The sequence below is a fragment of the Eubalaena glacialis genome, chromosome 3 (genome assembly GCF_028564815.1).
Source record: "Eubalaena glacialis isolate mEubGla1 chromosome 3, mEubGla1.1.hap2.+ XY, whole genome shotgun sequence".
Lineage (NCBI taxonomy): Eukaryota > Metazoa > Chordata > Mammalia > Artiodactyla > Balaenidae > Eubalaena > Eubalaena glacialis.
In genome coordinates this window covers 99,575,254-99,587,829 of record NC_083718.1, presented here as the reverse complement: position 1 = coordinate 99,587,829, position 12,576 = coordinate 99,575,254, and positions in this window count along the sequence as shown.

The window sequence follows — 12,576 nt, the reverse complement described above, 5'->3', positions numbered from 1 at the left end:
TTTTATTTCAATTTTCTAATAATTCATTTTTAATTTTTTAAATAAAAGTAACTGTCTGCAATGAGTTAAGAAAACACTGTTACCACACCTAATAAAGGTATAATTAACAATAGCAACTTTAAGCATGAGAAAAGAAAGTGTTACATAGATATTTAAACATCTGCATGAGAGAGGGCATCCCTACCCACTTGTATGCTGGTAATTCTCAAAGACCAGTGTTCCTACAGAGGTCAAGAGCAGAAACCCTGAACTCATTCGCTTCCTTAGCCCAATTTATTTCCATGGTCAGGACAGAAGTCTGAGGTTCAGCTTGCTTCCATTTTTCCCAGCATCTAGGCTTCTCAAGTACTACTGTCTTCCACTGGAACAACTTTTGAACTTAATCAATTTCATCTACTTTGGTCTTCAAAGACCTCTTTCAACACCTACTTTGAATACCATATAGTTAGGGGGATCTGCTTGAATAATCATTCTAGATTTTCAGAGTTTTAGCTGGTAAACAAGTTTACCCTTTTATTTACTGGAACACTTAGTTCCAATAAGACCAAAGTCTCAGCTGGTCCACAAAGACCTGATCCTATTTCAAAATCCTGGTCATTGCTGTCTCAAATTTAAGTGATCACAAAGTGGGCCAAGAGTTTGATTGGCTCACTGTAAAACCATCACTGGAAAGACAATTTTATCATACAATGAGTTTTACATTTGAATGTTCTTGTAGTCTTTAGGGGAACAATAATCATTTTAAGTTTTGACTCATTTATAACATTAAGATAAGTGGTATTCTCCCCAGGTTTTCCAAGGCATTTAGGAGACAGAAATCCAGATAAGAAGGTGAATTCTGTCTCTTGCTCGGGCTATCCACTATCTCCAATCCCCCAAAAGGTAAATGCAGACAACTCTCAATCACAAAAACATGGCACTTAATTACTGAAAAACTGCCATTATTATTAAATCATGTAAATAATTCCCATTTCAAACCAGTTGTGTCAAGTTCAAACTGGATTCAAAACCACATACCTCATCACTTTGAAAATAATTATGTGAAAGACTGTGTTCAGACCATCTTCAGTTTGTGAACATTTGTGTAAATTTTGTCCTGAAGACGAATAGATTGAAAGTGAAGGGAAAAAAATTGCACATCTATTGAAGAATCAATAATCATGGAAATTGTATCAATATTCTATACTTATGTTTTTGTATGTAAAGCCTCCATCTCCTTCCCTACTTCCCTCCCTCCCTCCCTCTCTTCCTCCTGGTATCACCAGTTAAAAGCTATTAGGCAGGCTTGAGGAAAGCTGCCCAGCATGGATCAAAGCTCAAGGAAAAAAGGAAGCTGAGCAGGGCAGCAGTCTAATGGTTGGGAGACTAGTTACATACAAGAGGATAGAGCAAATAAATAAATATACTGAGGATAACAAGAGCTAGGCTTCTTGTTGTCAGGGAAGTGAGTTACAAATATGCCAAGAGGAAAGCTAGAATGAACCCTATAGTGTTGGATTTGAATTAGTGGTATTGGTGTGAATTCATGGTTTTAAATATTTTTAGATACAGAAATATAGAGGGGTGTCTGTACTCACAGAGCATACAATTTAGTCAGAGGAGACAAAATAACTTAACCATACCTCCAGGATACTGTAACTGGAAGAAATTTGGGCCATATAAATAACAATAAAACTAAGAATCTACAGAACAATAAAAATTTGCTCCTCTAACATTCATTTTAACAGTTTTACTGTGCAGAGAGAAATTTCAAATGCACATTTTTCATTTTAAAGTGTTCATAACTCATATTTAAAATGGGACTGTTTGCTTTTTTTATTTCATTCATACCTTATTGCTATATATACTCAAAAATTAAATGTCTTTTACTTGTTTGCTTGTGTCTTCATAATACCTTCAAACTCATGATCACTTGTTTCTTTGTATTAATGTGACTGTACTTGTATCTTTTTAATAAGTTTGAAATAGTCTGCAAGCAATTCAATTTGCAGAAAGTCCATCTTTTTTAGTACATTTTCAAAGTGTTATTTTTCCTTTCGAAGGAAAAGGATCCACTCTTGGAAAAATAGCCACAATGTAATGTTGCTACCAACTCAGTAGAGGGTGCTGCAACTTAAAGATGAAGAATAGCTTTGGGATAAATACTAGTAAAAACAGAGAGGGAAATGCAGGCAGGAGGAGATCAAAGGAAAGAAGGAAGATTAGTGGGTCTTTACTTTTTTAGTCATCAATATAATAGTTATGGATTCCTAAAATATACTCACAAAAAAATACAGAACTACAATATTATTTAAAACCTGGGTATAACACAACATATTTTTTTCTTTTTTAAAAAATATTCTCTGTCCATATTCACTCACTATGCTCTCCAATAAAACTAAAGTAAATCAACAGAAAAAATGTAATGTATTTATCTTAAAAATTATTTTATATGTTGCAAACACAATCTATTGCATCAGCATCCTACTATCAATAACAAAGTCAAAGTTTTGTATGGAGTCAGGAACTTTATAATCCCTGTGAATGATTTCTCAGTGACTCAATCATCTATTTAAGCCCTGAAGTATATAATGTAACTGTGCTACAAAAAAAAGGGCAAGGGATGGTTAAAGTTCATTTTGTAAACCTTGAAACCTTCTGTTGTCAAAATGTACTGCTTTTTAAAGTTGTTGTAGTGTTGATTCTTCTTTGTTATTGTTGTTCATTTTAATTAACCTTCCCCTTTAATGTCTTCAAACATCTTCTAGATGTTGAGTCTGTATAAGTCATTATATTATGTGTGTGTACATAAATTTAGTCATATTATACCCTAATTTCATATTTTCTATTTTCAAAAAAAATATTTGAGGAAACTTAGGAGGCTCTAAAGAGAAGGTGTTTGGAGACTCCAACTGCCAGAAACCCAGTCTGAGCTAACTTATGCAAGAAGAGAAGGACTACAGCTGGAACTCAGGTAAAACAAGAAGCACGAACTGGAACAGCCTCAAGATTCTGAACGTTGTGTCTCTGCTCCCATCTGTGCTCCTGCTTCTGTCTTCTCCCACAGTGCAGATCAGTTTTCCTCACATAGTAGGAAACATGGTTGTAACTAACAGCTCCCAGTTTTATATCTTACTACCTCAGGCACCAGAGACAGCCTTTTGTAATGCTCTTTCTGGTACTAAGTTCTCTAAATCCTCAGGAGGGACTCCTTGACTTAGGTTAGGTTAGGTGCTCACCACTGGAGAAATTAACAATGTCCATGGGCCCAGGATTATGTCAATGCATTGCAGTTCCCAGTGAATCCAAATAAGAAAGTGGAGAAGTGCATTTTCTGGAAGAGGATCTAGATGTACAAATAGATTTGTCTTATTAAATTTAATTGACTTAGGTTTCAGTGTATCAGATTATATATAATTTGTCAAATGTTCAAAAGTCAGTTCCACTTGAAAACAAATCAGAAAAATAAAGCATCTCTGAAACTGACTTATTTAAGTCAATAGCAAAATGGGATTCAATTAAAAACCAAATTTATAAGCAACTTTGTAGGAACATACATTTTATATAAAGTAATGCAGAATTAACAGGCTGTTAAATAGAAATTTAACTAAGATACCAAGACAGCATATATCCTAAGACAAAATTAAATGCAAGGCCATAAAGCAGAATTTTCAAAGGAAGTAGTAGTAGAAGTCAGTTTTGTGGCCCTTGAACCCCTCTCACGCACATTGAGGGTAAAAGGGGTTCAATTAGAAGAGGATTTTGAGAGAGAGCTGCTGCTGCACTGAGTGCCCCTTTGACTCAGCCCCACCTCCCACCCAGGGAAAAGGGTACCTGTCCCTCACCTGCAGCCTAGGGCAAGGAACTTTAGTGAGACTACCTGAAAAGTTTGATATAAATCTCATCGGTTTTGAAGACACAGTGAACTGGTATCTGATTCATGCTTAGGAAATGTGTGCTCACCATTCTCACAATAAAGTGAAAGAAGCTGCTGCCTTAGGCAAGTTACACTCTCAGAGTTTGTTGAAACAAGGAATATGTGAATATTTCCCCTGTGAAAAGATGTGGGCTGTGAAAAGAAAGCCAAGGTGGAGTTGTCTTAGATCCTGTCTAAAAGGGTTAAAGGGCTGTCTGAAGAGATAAATGAACTTCAGCAGAAAAAAAGGAGGAGGCACCAACAGATGTCTAGAGATTGAAGAAGGAGACATAAGTGACCAACCAGGGAGAATACATGATATCCACCAAGAAACTACAGAAAAGAGTTTCCTAGTAACTGGTGGGTCTCCAAAGAACCTGCAAAAGACCTGATAAGAGAAAGAAAGAGTTTCACAAGATATCAAGGCAGAAAACTCAGTGCTGCTCACAACGGTCTTAGGTAAGAACTGGCCCACTGGCCCTTTCCTCTCCTTTCTATTCTATTGTGACTCTGATGGGATTAGCAAACTAGAGAAAATGAATCCTAGAAGGAAAAAAAGAAAAGCCCAAAATGCCCATCTGTCTCCTCACAGGCCTTTTGTCTGCAACAGGCCTGAGCAGAGGTAGAGGAAGAAATTTTAGCTTTAAATTGAGATTGACGTTTTGATGACTACACTGGGCCAAACATACTAATTACTTCCTTGAAGAACCTTTCATTAACTGAAAGTGGTAAGTTGTGCGATCTGCCCTAAATTTCATCTAGAACAAGGGAAGAACCAGCCTCACAAAATGAGTTCAGAGTGACTCTGGGAAACAGTTACAAAACTCTAGTAATTACATCCCACAAGTTATGCTTGTTTCCATACTTAAAATACTCAGCTACAATATCACCTCACACCTGTTAGAATGGCTATTATCAAAAAGGCAAGAATAACGTGTGTTGGTTAGGGTGTGGAGAAAAGGGAACCCTCATGCACTATTAGTGGGAATGTAAACTAGTGCAGCCACTAAGGAAAACAGTATGGAATTCCTCAAAAAAACTAAGAATAGAACTACCGTATGACCCAGTTATCCCACTTTTTGGTATTTATCCAAAGAATATAAAAACACCAATCCAAAAAGATACATGCACCCTTATGTTCATTGCAGCATTATTTACAATAGCCAAGATATGGAAACAACCTGAATGCCTATCAGTGGATGAATGGATAAAGAAGATGTGGTGTATATATATACAGTGGAATACTACTCAGCCATAAAAAGATGAAATCTTGCCAGTTGCAACAACATGGATGTATTATGCTAAGTGAAATAAGTCAGACAGAGAAAGACAAATACCATATGATTTCACTCATATGTGGAGTGTAAACAAACAAACAAATAAAATAATTCAACAAACCAAACCAAACAAAAACATATGGATACAGGGAACAGAGTAGTGTTTACCAGAGGGGAAGTGGGTGTGGGGAGAGTGAGATGGGTAAAGGGGATCAACTGTATGGTGATAGATGGAAACTAAATTTTGATGAAGAGCACATTATAGTGCATAAAGAAGTAGAAATATAATGTTGTACACATGAAACTTATATAGTGTTATAAACCAATGTTACCTCAATAAAAAATAAATTTTAAAAATATTCAGCTACAACTATCTCAGAGACTGTATAATATTTAAGAGGAATTGCTGCCAAACTCAGGTTCAGCTGCTCATCACTCAAGAATCCAATACTGAGAGACAAGAGTTGGGTGAAAGGAAAGATAGCTTTAATGAGGAAACCACAATCCTGGGGAGGAGGTGGACTCATGTCCCAAAGAACAAAATCCCAACTGCCAATCAGGGGGCAAGAGCTTTTAAAGGGGAGTTTCAGGGGTACACAGGTGGGGTGGGGGGCTTCATGCAGAGCAGTACAATCAGATCCAACAATCATCTTGAAATTGGTCATGCTGTGGCCTGATAAGCATCACCCTGATTGTTTCAAGCAAAATCTTCAATTCTAGGGTTGGTTTGTTTCCATTTTCTTGAGGCCAGTTCTTGGAATTATGCAAGATGGACAAGCTTATGTCATGGTTACAGTCTGGTCATCATGCAGTTAGCTTTTTCTCTCTGGTGGCAGTTATAGTAACTGCAAAGCAACGCAGGAATGTGCATCAGACACTTATCTATGTCCTTCAGGGAGGAACTAAAGAGTCTGTGACTCTATTGCCTAATCATTAACTGCTTGAGCCTGTTTTTTGTGACTCAGAGGAGGCCTGGGAGACTACAGATTTTCTACAAATAAGAGGCAGGGGACATGGAAGGGCTGTATCTGGGAGGGCCCTGCAGGGTCCTGCTTGGTTTCAAAATGAATGGAGGCAGTTGTTAGAGAAACATCCTAAATTCTAGATGCTTTACATATATTATTCTCATTTAAGTCTCATAACAATCCTCCAAAGTAGGAATTAATAACTCCCTTCTTTTTACATATGTGAAACCTGACTATCAAGAAGATTGAGTGACTTTCCCAAATAACAGAGTCATGATTCATATTCATGTTTATCTGGTTCCAACAATCATGTCCTTTCTAAATATCACCCTAGTTCCCATATGCATCTTAGAAACGTCTTTAACTTGCAGCAAATTTATCTGAAATCTCTGATCTCTAGTTTCTTTGTGGCCAGGATTGGATTAAAAATGCCTGTTCTCCCTCCTTCCAGGGTTATTGGAAGAATCATGAGATAATACACTACAAAGAGGAGAGGAACAATACATTATTCTTCCTTCTTCTGCAGACAGAAGAATTGTATTGGAGGTAATCATATGGGGGGATCATAAATCATACTCATAAATTGCTTGTGATAAACTACACTAAAAGTCATTTTATCTTCTCTGAAAAAAATTTCAAAATGGAAATGCTTGCTTTAAATATAAATTTATTGGTCTAAAAACATAACGCCACTACCAGGAAAAAACAGAAGTAGAGAATGGAAACCATTCCTTTTCATTTGTTTCATTGAATCAAAAAATGTATTTGGATTATACAAATCATGCCCAACCTAATTATCTTGGCTGAAGTAATCCAGATTGCACATGAATGAAGTGGAGTAAGGCTGGCCACTGTACCCCTGTTTGAATTTTCTTTGGCCAAATTTGTTAAACCTCAGAAGAACTTCCTGCTGCCCACACAACATCCTGCACCGACTTCCTGGTAGCCTTTTGTGATCTGACAGGGTGAGTAACTAAACAACATTATAAACAACACTTCAACTTGCATTGAGGCATTACCATCCTCTCCCTAGGAAAACAAAGGTTATTCATAAGAAAGAGAGAATGACTAAGAAAATCAACTATTATAAAATTACTAAGTTTTTAAAAATGTATTAAAATATGCCTATTTTAGTCTTACATTTTTATTCTGTTTAAATGCATTAAGGCATTTAATCTTAAATGCAAGGCTTCATTAGCTACCTGTGTTATACTAAAATTTTTTCAGCCATCTTAAAATTCTCTCCTTTATACCAATTTCTTTTGCTATTTTTAAATGACCTATACACTTTGATTTCTGATTACAAAATGATACATGTTTATTGTATGGAAAATACAGAAAATCACAGAAGAAAAAAAATACACATGATCTCACTATCCAGAGATTTAATTTAGATGTGAAACCTTTCACTTTCTCTCTCTCTCTCTCTTCTTTTTTGTATAACTGCTTTACTGCATATTCCATTTTTTTAAATAAATTTATTTATTTTTGGCTGCATTGGGTCTCCGTTGCTGCTCATGTGCTTTCTCTAGTTGCGGTGAGCAGGGGCTACTCTTTGTTGCGGTGTGAGGGATTCTCATTGCAGTGGCTTCTGTTGTTGTGGAGCATGGGCTCTAGGCACGCGGGCTTCAGTAGTTGCGGCACATGGGCTCAGTAGTTGTGGCTCACGGGCTCTAGAGCGCAGGCTCAGTAGTTGTGGCGCATGGGGCTTAGTTGCTCTGCGGCATGTGGGATCTTCCCCAACCAGGGCTCAAACCTGTGTTCCCTGCATTGGCAGGTGGATTCTTAACCACTGTGCCACCAGGGAAGTCCCTGCGTATTCCATTTTTTATTAAAATAATCTCAGATTATATATACTATTTTGAATACTGCTTTTCCTAGTTAATATAGTATAGACATTTTCCCATGTCATTAACATTCTCCTATATCATTATTTCAAAGAACTGTTTAATACTGTACTGTGTTAGATTTAAACTAATATTTTGTTAAATATATTCATTATTACAATTCTTCACTATTATAAACAATGGAAAATATAAACACTCTAAAAGATAAATCTTTTTTAACAGCCATGATGGTTTCCTTAGGATAAATTTCTAGAAATGAAATTGCTCAGTTATGGCTTTTTCTGCTTTTGCTAAGTATTGTCAAATGGTCCTTCAGTAAGTTTGGACTAATTTACATTTCCATAGACAGTGTATGAGATTATTTAATTAAAAAATGCAAGTACTGGGTATTAGAATATTATAAACTTCCATAATTAAAGAGGTGAAATCTGTGTCTTACTTTAATCCACAATACATTGAGTAATATTGTTTTAGCTTTTACATAAAGCTGTCATCTACTTCAACTAACTTTTTGTGTATCATGTAAGGTAGGGGCATTGAGGTTCATATTATTCCATATGAATATCCAATTGTTCTAGAGCCATTTGTTAAGGAGACTGTCCTTTCCCCCATTGAATTACCTTGGCACTTTATCAAGAGTCAATTGACCATATATGTGTAGGTCTATTTCTAGGATCTCTAATTTGTTTCATTAATCTGAATACCTATCCTTATGCCAATATCACCCTGTCTTGTCACTGTAGCTTTAGAGTAGTTTTTAAATCACATAGTATGAGTCCTCAAACTTTGTTCTTCAAAATTTTTCAGGATAGCCTAGGATATTCACAATGGAGTGAAATTTCGAGTTTCACTCCACTGAGATCAGAGAACATACTTTGTATAATTTTAATCCTTTTCAAGTTATTGACCTATTTTATGACCTAGCATATGCTGTATCCTGGAGAAGGTGCATGTGCACTTAAGAATGTGTATCTTGGGACTTCCCTGGTGATCCAGTGGTAAAGAATCCACCTTCCAATGCAGGGGATGCAGGTTCGATCCCTGGTCGGGGAGCTAAGATCCCACATGCCGCGGGGCAACTAAACCCGCCCACCACAACTACTGAGCTCGTGCGCCTCAACGAGAGAGCCCTTGTGCCGCAAAACTACAGAGCTCATGCACCCTGGAGCCCGTGTGCCACAACTAGAGAGAAGCTTGAGCGCCACAACGAACGATCCCGCACGCCTCAACAAAGATCCAGCATGCTGCAACTAAGACCCGATGCAGCCAAAAAAATTAAGAAAATAAGTAAATTTTTAAAAAAAAGAATGTGTATTCTGCTGTTTTTGAGTGGAGTGTTCTATATATGTTAGGTCTAGTTTGTGTATAATGTTCAAGTGTTCTGTTCCCTTGTTGATCTGCTTAGTTTTTATATCCTTTATTGAAAGTGTGCATTAAAGTGTCCAACTATTATGGTTGAATTGCCTATGTCTCTTCAGTTCTGACAATTTTTGTTTCATATCTTTTGGGCCTCTGTTGTTAGGTGCATATATGTTTTTGATTGTTCTAGCATCCTGATAAATTGACCTATTTATTATAAATGGTCCTCTTTATCTCTATTACTATTTGTTGTTTTAAAGTCTATTTTGTCTGATATTAGTATAACCCCTTTAGCTTTCTTGATTGCTATTTATGTAATGCCTCTTTTTCCATTATTTTACTTTCAACCTATTTGTTATCTTTTGATCTAATGCATTTCTCCTTTTAGACAGTATATAGTTGGATCTTTTTTGAAAATTCAGTCTAATAATCTCTGGCTTTGATTGTTTCATTCATATTAATGTTATTAATGATAGAGCTGAATTTACACCTACCACTTGTGTTTTCTAGGTGTCTTGTGTCCTTTTTGTTCCTCTCTTCCTTTACTGCTTTCTCTTGCATTAAGTGAATATTTCCTACATAAAATGCCCACATCTTAAAAGGGTATTAGCCCTATAAATGATTTTTCTTTCATTAATTCACTAAATACTCAACAACAAACATGTATTGATAGGCTATCTTGCATTAACAAATAGGCCCAAAACTGTAACTGCCCAAATTTAAAAGTAATTATTTCTCACTCACATAATAGTACTACACAGGTGTTCCAGTCACAGGTAGCTCTCCTCCATGCAGTTCCAGGAAATCTAACTTCAGGCCCAGAAATTGTACACATCATTTCCACTCACATTCCATTGGAAAGAACTTTGTCACATGTCCACCCTAATTACCAGGGGTGCTGAGAAATCTTTAGGCGTATTTCAAGGAAGAAGGGGAGATTGTATACTTTTTGGACAGCTAGACATCTCTAACTCAGTACTATGAAGAAACCTGAGGAAAATTTTTCCTCTGGATAGTTCAATATTCTGAAATTAACTCCTTAATTTATGAGCAAAAATCTGTAGGAAGTTTTATTTTTTAAAAAAAGCATTAAGCAATATATATTTTTGCAAAAGAAAAATTATAGCAGGCTAAAGTGCCGCAATGCCTTAAAAAAACTTTAGAGACCCACAAAATTTAGAGTAGGCTTTTCTTTCTAGGATCACATGTATAAGCTGTTCCACTGAAGTCTCTATATTACCTTCTGCTTCAGAGTGTGTCTGCTGCACCACTACTTCTTGGTATGCTTATTCTATCCTTCCCTGGTGTGGCTACTGTACTATGAGGTTATTACACTCATATGGTCCTTCCCTTGACATAATCTTCTACTTTCTTATGCCAGTGTTCTATTGGTTTGACTTTTCCAGTGATAAGGTGAAAGTTGACATTTTCAAACAGCCCTGTGTCTTCCTTAACCAGACTTTTTTTAGTCATTCACAGAACCCATAGCTTTTATAGAAGGGGCTTTTTTATGTCCTTTCCTTCCTGGTATTTTCAGTGATTATAGTTATTTTAAAGGAGATATAGCAGATGTCAGGTCAGAAATTCATTCCTTCCTCTTAAGGCTTTTCCTTTCTGATTATAGATCAACTACCTTTGCTAAGAAAAAAAAATCTGCTGGGGCTGGCATCAGTATGTACTCTAACAAAACAATATTGCTTTTCTTAAAGCTCAGTTTCTACTCTAGACAGCAAGGAAAGTCAACTACACTAATTGCTTACAGGAAAATCACACCAATGACAGTTTTCCCTTGTCTTTCCAGTAATAGGTCTGAAAATCCTACCCCAAGTGTATTACTCTCAACTATTCAGGAGTTGCTCCCTACCCCACTCTGTAGTTTGTTATTAATATCCCATCATCAATATTATTAATATAATTAATAGTATCATCACTACAATTATGTACTGGGCAGAAAATCAAATTATCTAGTAAAAATATTTCACACAAACCCCATGGCAAGTGAAACAGTGTCCTTAGCTATTCCTTTAAAAAATGTGTATGCATTCCATCTTACCTTCAAATTTTCTAAGTGAGCATGGAGAGGGAAGACATCAGAGCTTAAAGTATGGGACTAACTCAGTAGGTGTTCAATAAGAGTAATACCAGCTCCTAGGAAGCAACTTGGAAATTTGTGAGAGAATTTTAAAATTATTTTTTAATAAAAAATTAACTTTAGAATAGGATTTGATTTACAGGAAAGTTGTGAAGATAATACAGAGAATACCCAGGTACCCCATGCCCAGTTTCCCCCTATTATTAGCATTTGCAATTAGTAAGGTACATGTGTCACAGAGAAGAAATACTGATAAACTACTATCAACTAAAACCCATACTTTATTCACATTTCTTTAGTTTTTAACCTACTGTCCTTTTTAGTTTCCAGGATCCCACCCAAGATACCATTCTATTCAGTCATCATGTCTCCTTAACTTTCTCTTGGCTTAGCTGTGAGAGTTCTCAGACTTTCCTTGTTTTTGATGACCTTGACAGTTTTGTGGAGTACTAACCAAGAATTTTGCAAACTGCCTCTCAATTGGGATTTCTCTGATGTTTTTTCTCATAATTATGGGATTTTTGGAAGGAAGACACAGAGGTAAAGTGCCATTCTCATCACGTGGTATCAGTAGTACATATTATCAATATAACTTAGTCTATATTGACTTTGATTACCTGACTGAGGCAATGTTTGTCAGATTTCTCCAATAAAGCTAAGTAACTTTTTCCCCCTTTCCATATTACTCTCCTTGGAAGTCACTATGCATAGCCCACACTTAATGAGTGGGGAGTTGAGGGAGAAGTATCTACATAAATTACGTGGAATTCTTCTGCAAAGGAGATTTGTCTAGTCTCCCCCATTTATTTATTTATTCAATCATTAATTTACATTAGTATGGACTCATGAATATCTTATATTGGGTTATAATCCAATACTACTTCATTTTTTTGCTCATATTTTTCCAGCTTTGGTGATTTGGAACACTTTCTATGGGCTCCTGTGCCCCTTTGACACATCTCCTTCAATGTGTGTGTGTGGGTGGGTTTCTTGTTTTATTTGGATTTGTGAGCACTTTACTTTCTGGCATTACAAGACACTTCAGGCTTATCATAGGTATTTACTTCCCCAGTCCTAGAATCAGTTAATTCCACAAGGAGTCCTGCTTCCTTTATTGGAGACTGGTATTAGAAACCAAGAT